Here is a 15,480-nt window from a genome sequence, read left to right on the forward strand (position 1 = left end):
AGAAAGTTCAGGACAGCTATAGACATGATTAGGAAGAAGGGGGGGCGCCCTGTTATATGTGGCATTTTGCCAAGAAGAGGTGTTGGTAATGAATGGTTGTCCAGAGCAATTGGTATTAATTGTTGGCTGGATAAACACTGTAAGGATAATGCAGTACCATTCATTGACAACTGGGACAACTTCTATGGCCGAAATGACATGTATGCCAGGGATGGGGTTCACTTATCCAGGGCAGGTGTGGGTTTTCTTGCTAACTCAGTTGAGGGGGTTGTTAGGACTTTAAACTAGGATTAGTTAGAGGTATGGGTTTAGAAATGATTAATAATGAGTATGGATATATTGACTTATGCTCTGATATTAAGAATCTTAATAGTAACTGTCATGTAGTAACTCTGGGTAATGATAATTTCAGAAATTGTGTAAAAACAAAGATGAATAGGAAAAATGTGCAGAAGAAAAAACATATGATGGTATTTTATGCTAACAGTCGAAGTGCAAGAAATAAAATTAATGAAATACGTTTGGTAGCATGTGCTGGGAACTTTGATATCATTGCATTAACTGAAACGTGGTATGATTTAAAGAGTCGGGATATGACTGTTGAGTGTAATATTCAGGGATTTAAGTTATTCAATGTGGATAGATGTAATGGGAAGGGGGGAGGAGTTGCATTGTATGTTCGAGAAAATATTAATTGTTGCATAAAAACAGGTATAAAAATAGATGGAGCAGTAACAGAGTCTGTTTGGGTAGAGTTCGTGGAGGGTCAAGAAAAACTAATTCTAGGTGTAATATACCGACCTCCAGGCTTGGATCACGATAGAGGGAGACTTCTTTGGGACGAAATTGTTAGGGCTTCTGGACACAGTAACGTAGTCATAGTAGGGGACTTTAACTTTAGCCAAATTGACTGGAATTCTTTGACAGGTAATCTAGAGTCCAGTGACTTCATGGAAACAGTTCAGGACTGTTTTCTGAAACAGAGTGTAACTGAACCTACCAGGGGTAATAATTTGCTAGACCTAGTCTTGTCAAATAAGGAAACACTCGTGAATAATCTGGAGATCACTGAAGAGCTTGGCGCAAGTGATCACAAATCCATCACCTTTAGCATTAATTCGGAATGCAAGAATAATGATAATACAGTAAAAATCCCCGATTTTCGTTCTGCCGATTATAATGGACTTAGGGAACATCTGTCTAATCTTGATTGGGGTTATCTAGCTTATGATTGTTTTCTTAATAATGTACACAGTGCCCAGAGTATATACATTCCCCAGAGAGAAATTAGGTCTAATAATAACGATCCCAAATGGGTAAACAGGAGGCTAAAGCATCTATTAGGGGAGAAAAGGGGAATTTATAGGCGCATCAGAAGAGGAGAGGTTAACCTTACTGACCAATATGTTCAGCTTAAAAGAGAAGTAAAAAAAGCGATTAGAAAGGCTAAACGTGACTATGAAATTAGAGTTGCTAATGAATCAAAGACTAATCCAAAGGGGTTCTTTCAAGTGTATAGGACGAAGGTGAAGGAAAAAGTAGGACCTCTGAAATCTGGGAATGGACAGCTGACGGATAATGAACTGGAAATGTGTTCCTTATTTAATGACTATTTTTTGTCAGTTTTTACACAGGAAGATGTAAATGAGATTCCAGCAATTAACAATTATTTAGTTCCTGATGAATTCAAGTTAACTAATATTACTGTCACGAGGGACATGGTTATTAAACATCGGGACCCGATGAGTTGTTTTCAAGGGTACTTAAGGAATGCAAGATGGAGCTTAGTCAGCCATTAACGAGTGTATTCAATACGTCCATCCTTACCAGTGTTGTGCCAGAGATGTGGAAGATGGCTAATGTGGTTCCTATATTCAAATCAGGGGATAAGTCCACTCCTTCAAATTACCGTCCAATAAGCCTGACATCTATAGTGGGCAAGTTATTAGAATCAATTATAGCTGACATTATCAGAAGTCACCTTGAAGAGCATAACTTGATAAATGAATCTCAGCATGGATTCACGAGAGGTCGTTCCTGCCTGACAAACTTACTGACGTTCTTCAATAGAACATTTGAGGCAGTTGATAGTGATAAGGAATATGATATTGTTTATTTGGAGGATTTAGACAAACTCTACTCTTGGTCAGAAAAGTGGCAGATGCAGTTCAATGTAGATAAATGCAAGGTTCTGAAGCTCGGGAGTGTCCATAACCCTAGCACTTATAAGTTAAATAATGTAGAACTTAGCCATACAGATTGCGAAAAGGACTTGGGGGTTATGGTAAGCAGCAACCTAAAACCAAGACAGCAATGCCTAAGCGTACGAAATAAGGCAAATAGATTACTGGGATTTATATCAAGAAGTGTAAGCAACAGAAGTCCAGAGGTCATACTGCAGCTTTATACATCATTAGTAAGGCCTCACCTAGATTATGCAGCTCAATTCTGGTCTCCATATTACAGAATGGACATAAATTCGTTAGAAAACATTCAGCGTAGGATGACTAAATTAATACATAGCATTAGAAATCTTCCTTATGAAGAAAGATTGAAGACTCTTAAGTTACATTCACTTGTTAGACGAAGAATGAGGGGAGACCTGATCGAAGTGTATAAGTGGAAGATAGGTATTAATAAAGGGGATATTAACAAGGTCTTGAGGATATATCTCCAAGAGAGAACCCGCAGTAATGGATTTAAATTAGATAAGTTTAGATTTAGAAAGGACATAGGAAAGTATTGGTTTGGAAATAGGGTAGTTGATGAGTGGAACAGTCTACCTAGTTGGGTTATTGAGGCTGGGACTTTGGGTAGTTTCAAATTTAGGTTGGATAAGTACATGAGTGGGAGGGGTTGGATTTGAGTGGGACTTGCACATCGGAGCTTGTTTCTTGGGTGGCATTGAAAATTGGGTTGGGCAAATGTTTTGTTAGTGGGATGAATTGTAAAGGACCTGCCTAGTATGGGCCAACAGGCCTGCTGCAGTGTTCCTCCTTTCTTATGTTCTTATGTTGTTAAAATCTAAGTATATAATATCAAATTCTTTATCGTGGTCAACAGCCTCAAAAGCTTTACTGAAGAAAGTTAATAAATTAGTTAGACAAGACCGGCCTCTTGTGAATCCATGCTGAGTATCATTAATCAAGCTATGCTTATCGAGATGGCTTCTTATAATCTCAACTATAAATGACTCTAGTAATTTGCCTACAATTGAGGTCAGGCTTATTGGGCGGTAATTTGACGGTAACGACTTGTCCCCTGTTTTAAAAATAGGAATTACATTAGCCATCTTCCACATATCAGACACTGCACCTGTTTGAAGAGATAAATTAAAAATATTACTTAATGGTTCACAGACTTCCATTTTGCATTCCTTCAGAACCATTGAAAAAACCTCATCAGGACCCGGTGACTTATTTTGCTTCAGTCTGTCTATCTGCTTCACAACCATTTCACTAGTGACTGTGATGTTACATAATTTATCTTCTTCTGATCCACTATAAAAATTAATTACCGGAATATTATTAGTGTCTTCCTGTGTAAAAACCGAGAGAAAATAATTATTTAAAATCGAGCACATTTCATTCTCTTTGTCAGTAAGATGCCCATAGTTATTTTTAAGGGGACCTATCTCATCTCTGACTTTTGTTCTATAGACCTGGAAAAAACTTTTTGGGTTAGTTTTAGAATCCCTAGCAACTTTAATTTCATAGTCTCTTTTAGCTTTTCTTATCCCCTTTTTAATGTCCCTCTTAATGTCAATATACTGATTCATAAGATGACCCTCGCCTCTTTTGATACGCCTATAAATTCCTTTCTTATGCCCTAGTAGATATTTCAGCCTTTTATTCATCCACTTTGGGTCATTTCTATTTGATCTAATTTCCTTATAAGGGATAAACGTTCTTTGAGCAGCATGTATTGTGTTCAGAAAACTGTCATATTGATAGCTCTCTTCGTTACCCCAGTCAACAGATGATAAGTGTTCTCTAAGCCCATCGTAATCAGCTAAGCGAAAATCTGGGACTGTTACTGAGTTATCCCTACTATCATACTTCCATTCAATTCTACATGTAATTGATTTGTGGTCGCTAGCACCCAGTTCCTCTGAAACTTCTAAATTATTAACAAGGGATTCATTGTTTGCCAGAACTAAGTCAAGCAGGTTATTACCCCTTGTAGGTTCTGTCACAAACTGCTTCAAAAAACAATCCTGAACTACTTCTAAGAAATCGTATGATTCTAAATTCCCAGTCAAGAAATTCCAATCAATATGACTAAAGTTAAAGTCTCCTAGAATTACTACATTATCGTGCCTTGTGGCCCTAACAATTTCCTCCCATAGTAGTCTCCCCTGGTCCCTATCTAAATTTGGGGGACGGTATATCACACCTAAAATTAATTTTTCATGCCCCTCTGAAAATTCTATCCAAACAGACTCTGTATGTGTTACTTCAGACTTAATACCCGTTTTTATGCAACAGTTCAACCTATCTCGGACATACAATGCCACCCCACCCCCCTTCCCAATACTTCTATCTACTTGGAACAATTTAAAACCCTGAATGTGACATTCTGCAGGCATGTCCCGACTTTTTGAATTAAACCACGTCTCAGTAATGGCAAATACATCTATGTTACCTGCACTAGCAACTAGTCTCAACTCGTCCATCTTATTCCTAGCACTGTGACTATTTGTGTAATAAATATTTAATGACCCTCCTATCTCTTTACCCTTCCTGCTCCTTTCTGTTACTCCACTAAACCTATTACTGTCATTGTCAATTAGTGCCTCTGGCTTTCCAATATCCTCCTCATTTTGCCTATTACTAGGTCTCATAGTACTCATGTTACTACCCTGCAACTTCACAGTTTTCCCGCCAAAACCCATACCACTAACTATTCCTAGTTTAAAGACCTAACAGCTCCCTCCACTGCGTTGGCCAGTGCTCCCACCCCACACCTAGACAAGTGAACCCCATCCCTGGCATACATGTCATTTCTGCCATAGAAGAGGTCCCAGTTGTCAATGAATGTTACCGCATTTTCCTTACAGTATTTGTCCAGCCAGCAATTGACACCAATTGCTCTGGACAACCATTCATTTCCAACTCCTCTCCTTGGCAAAATGCCACATATGACAGGTTTGCCACCCTTCTTCCTAATTATCTCTATTGCTGACCTATACCTGCTAATCAGGTCGTCACTCCTACGTCTGCCAACATCGTTGCCTCCAGCACTGAAACAGATAATAGGATTGCTCCCATTACCTCTCATGATGTCATCCAGACGGCTAACAATATCCTTCATCCCTGCCCCAGGAAAACATACTCTCTGCCTCCTACTCCTATCCTTCAAACAGAATGCCCTATCCATGTACCTAATCTGGCTATCCCCAACAACAACAATGTTTTTACCTTCCTTGGCGACGTCCGTAGTGATGCTCCGAGTAAACATTAAAATGGTATGAAATACCGACAGATTGTTAGGTAAGACACATATGCAACAGTTAGGTATCTTTATTTCGAAACGTTTCGCCTACACAGTAGGCTTCTTCAGTCGAGTACAGAAAGGTTGATAGAAGCAGAAGATACTTGAAGACGATGTAATCAGTCCATCACCCTTAAAGTTTTGAGGTGGTCAGTCCCTCAGTCTGGAGAAGAGCATTGTTCCGTTGTCTGAAACATATTGTTTCAGACAACGGAACAATGCTCTTCTCCAGACTGAGGGACTGACCACCTCAAAACTTTAAGGGTGATGGACTGATTACATCGTCTTCAAGTATCTTCTGCTTCTATCAACCTTTCTGTACTCGACTGAAGAAGCCTACTGTGTAGGCGAAACGTTTCGAAATAAAGATACCTAACTGTTGCATATGTGTCTTACCTAACATGCTCCGAGTAGTCGATGCTCCGAGTGATGCTCCGAGTAGGGCGATTAGAAAGGCTAAACGTGACTATGAAATTAGAGTTGCTAATGAATCAAAGACTAATCCAAAGGGGTTCTTTCAAGTGTATAGGACGAAAGTGAAGGAAAAAGTAGGACCTCTGAAATCTGGGAATGGACTGCTGACGGATAATGAACTGGAAATGTGTTCCTTATTTAATGACTATTTTTTGTCAGTTTTTACACAGGAAGATGTAAATGAGATTCCAGTAATTAACAATTATTTAGTTCCTGATGAATTTAAGTTAACAAATATTACTGTCACGAGGGACAAGGTTATTAAACAGATAGACAAACTGAAACAAAATAAGTCCCCGGGACCCGATGAGTTGTTTTCAAGGGTACTTAAGGAATGCAAGATGGAGCTTAGTCAGCCATTAACGAATGTATTCAATGCATCCATCCTTACCAGTGTTGTGCCAGAGTTGTGGAAGATGGCTAATGTGGTTCCTATATTCAAATCAGGGGATAAGTCCACTCCTTCAAATTACCGTCCAATAAGCTTGACATCTATAGTGGGCAAGTTATTAGAATCAATTATAGCTGACATTATCAGAAGTCACCTTGAAGAGCATAACTTGATAAATGAATCTCAGCATGGATTCACGAGAGGTCGGTCCTGCCTGACAAACTTACTGACGTTCTTCAATAGAACATTTGAGGCAGTTGACAGTGATAAGGAATATGATATTGTTTATTTGGATTTTAGTAAAGCCTTCGACAGAGTACCTCACAAGAGACTCTTAAGAAAAGTGGCAGCTCATGGTATAGGAGGTAAAGTTCTAGCATGGATTGAGGCATGGCTTACCAAAAGAAAGCAGAGAGTTACCATTAATGGAGTGAAATCTGAGTGGGGATTAGTCACTAGTGGCGTTCCACAAGGATCAGTTTTGGGCCCTCTCCTGTTCATAATTTACATTAATGACCTTGATGAAGGGATTACTAGTGACATGAGTAAGTTTGCTGATGATACAAAGATAGGCCGTATAATTCACTCTGAGGAGGATATCAATGAACTCCAGGACGATTTGAACAAATTAATGTCTTGGTCTGAAAAATGACAGACGAAGTTCAATGTGGATAAGTGTAAGGTACTTGCCCTTGGTAATGAAAATAACCCTCGAAGCTATAATCTAGGTGAAGTAGAGCTTGGTCATACAGAATGTGAAAAAGACTTGGGAGTCATGGTAAGCAGAAATCTAAAGCCAAGACAGCAGTGCCTTAGTGTGCGCAACAAGGCCAACAGATTACTTGGATTTATCTCAAGAAGTATAAGTAACAGAAGTCCAAAAGTTATTTTACAGCTCTATACATCACTAGTGAGGCCTCATTTAGATTATGCTGCTCAGTTTTGGTCCCCTTACTACAGAATGGACATAGACTCATTAGAGAACATACAGAGAAGAATGACTAAAATGATTTACTGTGTAAGGAACCTCCCGTATGAAGATAGACTTAAAGCCTTAAATCTCCACTCTCTGGAGAGGCGTAGAATGAGGGGAGATATCATTGAAGTGTATAAGTGGATGACGGGCATAAACAAGGGAGACATTAATAAAGTACTGAGGGTGTCGAACCAGGTAAGAACCAGGAATAATGGATTTAAGTTGGATAAATTTAGATTTAGAAAGGACATAGGTAAGTACTGGTTTTCTAACAGAGTTGCAGATGCGTGGAACAGTCTTCCCAGTGGGGTGATAGAGGCTAGGACCTTGGGTAGCTTTAAGAAGAGACTGGACAAATATATGAGTGGGAGGGGTTGGGTTTGATTGGTGTCAAGGGGAACGGGAGTTATTTCTTCAGTAGCTTTAGGTAGATGTCGTTTTGATAAGGACCTGCCTCGTATGGGCCAGTAGGCCTTCTGCAGTGTTCCTACATTCTTATGTTCTTATGTTCTTATATCCCCTTTATTAATACCTATCTTCCACTTATACACTTCGATCAGGTTTCCCCTCATTCTTCATCTAACAAGTGAATGTAACTTAAGAGTCTTCAATCTTTCTTCATAAGGAAGATCTCTAATGCTATGGATTAATTTAGTCATCCTACGCTGAATGTTTTCTAACGAATTTATGTCCATTCTGTAATATGGAGACCAGAATTGAGCTTCATAATCTAGGTGAGGCCTTACTAATGATGTATAAAGCTGCAGCATGACCTCTGGACTTCTGTTTCTTTCACTTCTTGATATAAATCCCAGTAATCTATTTGCCTTATTATGTACGCTTAGGCATTGCTGTCTTGGTTAAGGTTACTGCTTATCTACATAAGAACATAAGAACATAAGAACGAAGGAACACTGCAGAAGGCCTACTGGCCCATGCGAGGCAGGTCCAAGTCTCCTACCGGCTTAAGCCAATGCACCCGACCTAGTCAGGTCAGGTCACATTGACTTAAGGGAGGAACACGGCAACCGACCTGGTAGCACAAGCTATCAGGTCTAACTCACACCCACCCACATCCACTCATGTATTTATCCAACCTATTTTTAAAGCTACACAACGTTCTGGCCTCTATAACGGTACTTGGGAGTTTGTTCCACTCATCCACAACTCTATTACCAAACCAGTACTTTCCTATATCCTTCCTGAATCTGAATTTTTCCAACTTAAAACCATTGCTGCGAGTCCTGTCTAGGCTAGATATTTTCAGCACACTATTTACATCCCCTTTATTTATTCCTGTCTTCCATTTATACACCTCAATCATATCCCCCCTAATTCTACGTCTTTCTAGAGAGTGCAGATTCAGGGCCCTTAGTCTATCCTCATAGGGAAGGTTTCTGATACATGGGATCAACTTTGTCATCCTCCTTTGTACATTTTCCAGAGAATTTATATCCATTCTGTAATAAGGTGACCAAAACTGTGCAGCATAATCTAAATGAGGCCTAACCAAGGATGTATAGAGTTGAAGAACAACCTGAGGACTCCTATTATTTATGTTTCTTGATATGAAGCCAAGGATTCTATTAGCTTTATTGCGAACACTTATGCACTGTTGTCTTGGTTTCAGATTACTGCTAACCAGAACTCCTAAATCTTTTTCGCAATCCGTAATATTAAGATCTACATTATTTAGTTTATATGTGGCATGGTTATTGTCCTGTCCAACATTTAGAACTTTGCATTTGTCTATATTAAACTGCATCTGCCACTTCTCCGACCACTGCATCAGTCTATTCAAATCTTCCTGGAGTGCTCGAATGTCCTCGTCAGAATGAATTCGACGGCCTATTTTGGTGTCATCGGCAAACTTGCCGATGTCGCTCTTTATGCCCTCATCTATGTCGTTTATGTAGATTGTGAACAGCAGGGGGCCCAACACTGACCCCTGTGGAACACCGCTCGTGACACTTCCCCACTCTGATTTCTCCCCATTTATGCAAACTCTCTGCTGCCTATTTGTCAATCATGCCTCTATCCAGGAAAAAATTTCTCCTCCTATTCCATGTGCTTTAATTTTCCTCAATAGTCTCTGATGTGGGACCCTGTCAAAAGCCTTACTGAAGTCCATATACACAATATCATATTCATTACCATGATCTACCTCCTCAAATACCTTAGTGAAAAAAGTTAATAAATTCGTAAGGCAGGAACGCCCCTTTGTAAAACCATGCTGAGATTCGTTGATTAATTTATGCTTTTCAAGGTGGCTACGAACTGCCTCGGCAATTATTGATTCCATAAATTTTCCCACTATGGAGGTTAGGCTTATTGGTCTATAGTTCGAAGCTAAGGACCTGTCACCTGTTTTAAAAATAGGTATCACATTTGCCATTTTCCACTTATCTGGCACCATGCCAGTTTGTAGTGATATGTTGAAAAGATTAGCCAAAGGTGTGCTAAGCTCCTCTTTACATTCCTTTAGAACCCTTGCATACAGTTCATCAGGGCCTGGGGATTTGTTAGGTTTTAATTTATCTATTTGCCTAAGGACCATGTCACTTGTGACCCTAATAGTACACAGTTTATTATCGTCCTGTTCTACATAATTTATCATTACTGGAATATCGCTGGTATCCTCCTGTGTAAAAACTGAGAGGAAGTATGTGTTAAAAATTCTACACATTTCCTTATCACTGTCAGTGAGCTGACCCGAGGAACTTTTGAGTGGGCCTATCTTGTCCCTGATCTTACTTCTGTATACCTGAAAGAATCCTTTTGGGTTAGTCTTCGATTCTCTTGCAACTTTAACCTCATAATCTCTTTTTGCTTTTCTAATTCCCTTGTTTATTTCTCTCTTTAACTGAATATATCGATTTCTCAATTGCCCCTCTCCTCTTTTGATTTGCCTATATATGCCTCTCTTTTGACCAATCAGATATTTTAATCTATTGTTCATCCATTTAGGATCATTTTTGTTTGATCTGATTTCCCTATTTGGAACATAATTTGACTGAGCAGCTAGAACTATGCCCTGGAAAGTATCATATCGGCAACCATCACCACCTACCTGACCCTTAGTCAGGTCATTCCAGTTCAGCCCACCTAAGTAATTTTTCAGTCCTATGAAATCAGCCAAGCGAAAGTCAGGGACGGAGACTTGATTGCCATTATTAGGGGAATTCCATGATATATTAAAACTGAGTGATTTGTGATCACTTTCCCCAAGCTCATCATTAACCTCAAGATTATTAATTAGTGTTTCCCTACTGGCAAGAACCAAGTCAAGGAGGTTATTTCCCCTAGTTGGCTCTGTCACAAACTGTTTTAAAAAACAATCCTGGATCGTATCAAGAAAGTCACCTGACTCTAAATTTCCTGTCAAATTGCTCCAGTCAATCTGTCTATAGTTGAAATCTCCCATTAGCACAACATTTTCGTATGTAGATGCCTTACGAATTTCGTCCCATAGAAGTTTACTGCACTCCCTATCAAGATTTGGGGCCCTGTAAATCACACCCAAAATTAGTTTTTCTCGGCCCTCGAGAAGCTGTAACCAAACAGATTCAGTGGCTGACGCTTCTAATTTAATATCTTGTCTAACACAACCATTTAAATTGTCTCTGACATACATCGCTACTCCACCACCTTTCCTGTTGACCCTGTCAGTGTGGAATAATTTATAGCCTTGTATGTGACATTCAGAGGGCATCTCTCTATCTTTCAGATTGAGCCAGGTCTCTGTTATAGCAATAATATCTATGTCTCCTGCACTTGCAATTAATCTTAGCTCATCTATCTTATTTCTTACACTCCTGCTATTAGTATAGTAAACCTTAAGGGAGCTAGTCCCTTGCTGCCCTCTGCTGTCCCCCTTTGTTTGCTGACCTGATCTATTGTCTTTATTTATAACTTCATGCTGAATGCCTTTTATACATTTACTGTTTCCAACCCAAGTGTTGCAACCTGCTTGTTTCCCACACACACCCATACCTCTATCTTCCATCAGTTTAAAATCATAGGCATTTCACCAATGGCCTTCTCAATCGAGTCTGCAAGTGCTACCACCCCAGCCCCAGAGAGATGTACCCCATCCCTTGCATACATATCATGTTTGCCATAAAAGTTGTTCCAGTTGTCAATGAATGGGATTGCAAGTTCCTTGCAGTATCTGTCTAGCCAGCAATTTACACCAATTGCCCTAGACAACCATTCATTTCCTACTCCCCTTCTAGGCAAGATGCTACATATGATTGGGATCCCTCCCTTAGACTTAATGAAATCTATAGCTGACCTGTACTTATCTAGCAGCTCTTCTCTCCTACCCTTCCCAATATCATTTCCACCAGCACTGAGACAGATAATGGGCTTGCTCCCATTACCTGACATGATATTATCCAGCCTGTTGACAATGTCCCCAACACCAGCTCCAGGGAAGCACACTCTATCTCTCATCTTCTTATTCCTATTACAAAAAGCACGATCAATATATCTTACCTGAGAGTCACCAACCACAAGAATGCGCTTACCTCCATTAGCAGGGGCAATAGTACCCTTACCTTCACTGGCCACTGAAGTACATTCATCCTGAAGAACAGAGAAGCGATTTCCTACCTTCAGATCTTCACTCTTAACTTTCCTTACTCTGATGCGCCTTCCATTACTGCGAACTACTCGCCACTTGTAGCAGGTGCTGGGCTGCACCTCACTGCTGGTAGCCGTTGCTGCCTCCCCAACTACAGCCTCCTCACAGCGAGAGTCAGACTGCACCTCGCTGCTAGAAGCCTCATTCCCCACAACTCCAGCCACCTCACACTCTCTCCCAGACCCATTGAGGTGGACCTTCAGCCTCCTAATCTCCTCCTGGAGAAGCAAGACCTCCTCCTTCAACTCTCCAACCTCAATTTTTAAAACACTGCAGAAGCAAGCCATGCTTTGTAACCGTCCACACTAATCCCCAAGGCAGCTCAGGGTCTGTGACCTCACGTGACGACTGACCACATTACTTAGCTTATAAGTGCTAGGGTTATGAACTTTCCTGAGCTTCAGAACTTTGCACTTATCTACAGTGAACTGCATCTGCCACTTTTCTGACCACGAATTGAGGTTGTCTAAATCCTCCTGAATTTCCGTGACATCTACATCTGAATTGATTATCCTATCCTTGCTCATATCACTAGTAATTCCCTCGTCAAGATCACTGTTATATATTATAAACAACAATGGGCGTAAAAGTGATCCCTGTGGAACGCCACTTGTTACAGATCCTCACTCAGATTTTACCCTCATTTATGCACACACTGCTGCCTGTCGGTGAACCATGGCTCGATCTATGACAGCACTTTTCCCCCCAGTGCCATGAGCTACCACCTTCTTCAGCAGTCTTTAATGCGGTACTCTATCAAATGTCTAACTAAAATCCAAATAATGAATATAAAATTCATTATCATGATCAACAGCCTCAAAAGCTATACTGAAGAAAGTTAGTAAATTAGTTAGGCAGGAACAACCCCTCGTAAATCCTTGCTGAGATTCATTAATCAAATTATGGTGTTCAAGGTGACTTCTAATAATATTAGCTGCATTCGGTTCTAATAATTTGCCTACTATAGACGTCAAGCTTATTGGGTGGTAATTTGATGCAATGGAATTATCCCCTGATTTAAATATAGGAATAACACCAGTCATTTTCCATATCTCTGGCACAACACTACAATGGATGGGCGCACTAAACACGCTCAGTAATGGCTGACTAAGCTCCAACTTGCGTATCGAAAGAGGGGATGGGCAGTTAAGAAATCAATACATTCAATTAAAGAGAGAAATAAAAAAAGCCATAAGAAAAGCAAAAAGGGATTATGAGGCTAAGGTCACAAGGGATTCGAAGACTAATCCAAAAGGGTTCTTTCAGGTATACAGAACTAAGATTAGGGACAAGATAGGCCCACTTAAGAGTAACCTAGGTCAGATCACTGACAGTGATAAGGATATGTGTGAAATTCTAAATACCTTCTTCCTCTCAGTTTTTACCCAGGAAAATACTAGCGAAATTCCTGAAATAATAGATTATAAAGAACAGGATAATAAACTATGCACGATTGTGGTAACTAGTGACATGGTCCTCAGACAAATAGATAAATTAAAACCTAACAAATCCCCAGGCCCTGATGAACTGTTTGCAAGTGTGTTAAAGGAATGTAAAGAACTTAGCAAACCTTTGACTAATCTTTTCATCACTACAAACTGGCATAGTGCCTGATAAGTGGAAAATGGCAAATGTAATGCCTATTTACAAGGCAGGTGACAGGTCCTTAGCTTGGAACTCCAGTAAGTTTGTGGCTCAGGATTTGCCTCCCATGAATCCTTGCTGGTTGTCGTTTATAAGCTTGTTCCATTCTAGGTGCTCCACTATTCTCCTCCTGATAATCTTCTCCATGACTATACACTTCAGTGACACTAGTCTAAAGTTTAGTACCTCATGTCTGTCTCCTTTCTTAACAAGAGGGACTACATTTGCCGTCGTCTATACCTCAAGTAGTTGCCCAGTTTCAGTGGATGAGTTGAAAATTGTTGTTAGTGGCACACACTGCATCTCTGCTTCCTCTCTAAAGTCCCAGGGAGAGATGTCTGGTACCACTGCCTTCGAGGTATCTAGTTAACTTAGCAGCTTCTTCACCTCATCCTAGGTTGTGTGTATTTCATTCAACATGTGTTGATATATCCCTTGTTGGTGTACCTCCCAATTCTGACTTCCTAGAGTTTTTTCTATCTCCACTGTAAATACTTCCTTAAATCTCATGTTGAGCTTCTCACATACTTCTTGGTCATTCCTTGTGAGTTCCCCACCTTCATTCCTCATCCTGATTACCTGGTCCTTGACTGTTGTTTTCCTCCTGATATGGCTATACAACAGCTTTGGGTCAAACTTGACTTTTGATACTATGTTGTTTTCTTACTGTCGTTGGGCCTCCCTCCTTATCTGTGTATACTTGTTTCTGGGTCTTCGACTGATCTTATTTTCCCGGGTCCTTTGTCCTCTGTACTTTTTCCATTCTCTAGTGCACTTAGTTTTTGCCTCCCTACACCTCTAAGTAAACCAAGGGCTCGTTCTGGTTTTCCCATTGTTTCTGTTGCCCTTGCGAACAAATCTTTCCTCTGCCTCCTTGCATTTTGTTGTTACATAGTCCATCATTCCATTTACTGATTTTCCTACCAATTCTCTTTCCCACTGGTCCTCCTGCAGGAAGTTCTTCATGCTTGTGTACTCCCCCTTTTTGTACTTTGGTTTTTCCCATCCTATTCCTGTTACCCTCTCCACTTGTAAGTGAACTATGTATTCAAAGATCAGAACCACGTAATCATTAGCTCCAAGTGGCCTTTCATATGTTATGTCCTCATTGTCTGAGCTACTCAGAGTGAACACGAGGTCCATTCTTGCTGGTTCATCCGTGTGTGTGTGTGTGTGTGTGTGTGTGTGTGTGTGTGTGTGTGTGTGTGTGTGTACTCACCTAATTGTGGTTGCAGGGGTCGAGACTCAGCTTCTGGCCCCTCCTCTTTACTGATTGCTACTAGGTCCTCTCTCTCTCTCTCTTTGCTTCCAGAGCTTTGTCATACCGCCTGCCTCCACTACATCACTTGCTAGGCTATTCCACTTCCTGACGACTCTATGACTGAAGAAATACTTCCTAACATCCCTCTGACTCGTCTGAGTCTTCAGCTTCCAGTTGTGACCCCTTGTTTCTGTGTCCCCTCTCTGGAACAACCTGTCTCTGTCTGCCTTATCTATTCCACGCAGTATTTTGTATGTCGTTATCATGTCTCCCCTGACCCTCCTATCCTCCAATATCGTCAGTCCGATTTCCCTCAACCTTTCTTCTTAGGACATACCACTGAGCTCCGGAACTAGCCTTGTTGCAAACCTTTGCACTTTCTCTAATTTCTTGACTTGCTTGACCAGGTGTGGGTTTCAAACACGTGCTGCATACTCCAGTATTGGCCTGATGTACACAGGCGATTCCTTACTAAGGTATCGTAATGCTATTCTCAGGTTTGCCAGGCGCCCGTATGCTGCAGCAGCTATCTGGATGATGTGTGCCCCCGGAGACATGCTCAGTGTTATGGTCACCCCAAGATCTTTCTCCTTGAG

Source organism: Cherax quadricarinatus, chromosome 33, assembly GCF_038502225.1.
Source record: "Cherax quadricarinatus isolate ZL_2023a chromosome 33, ASM3850222v1, whole genome shotgun sequence".
Lineage (NCBI taxonomy): Eukaryota > Metazoa > Arthropoda > Malacostraca > Decapoda > Parastacidae > Cherax > Cherax quadricarinatus.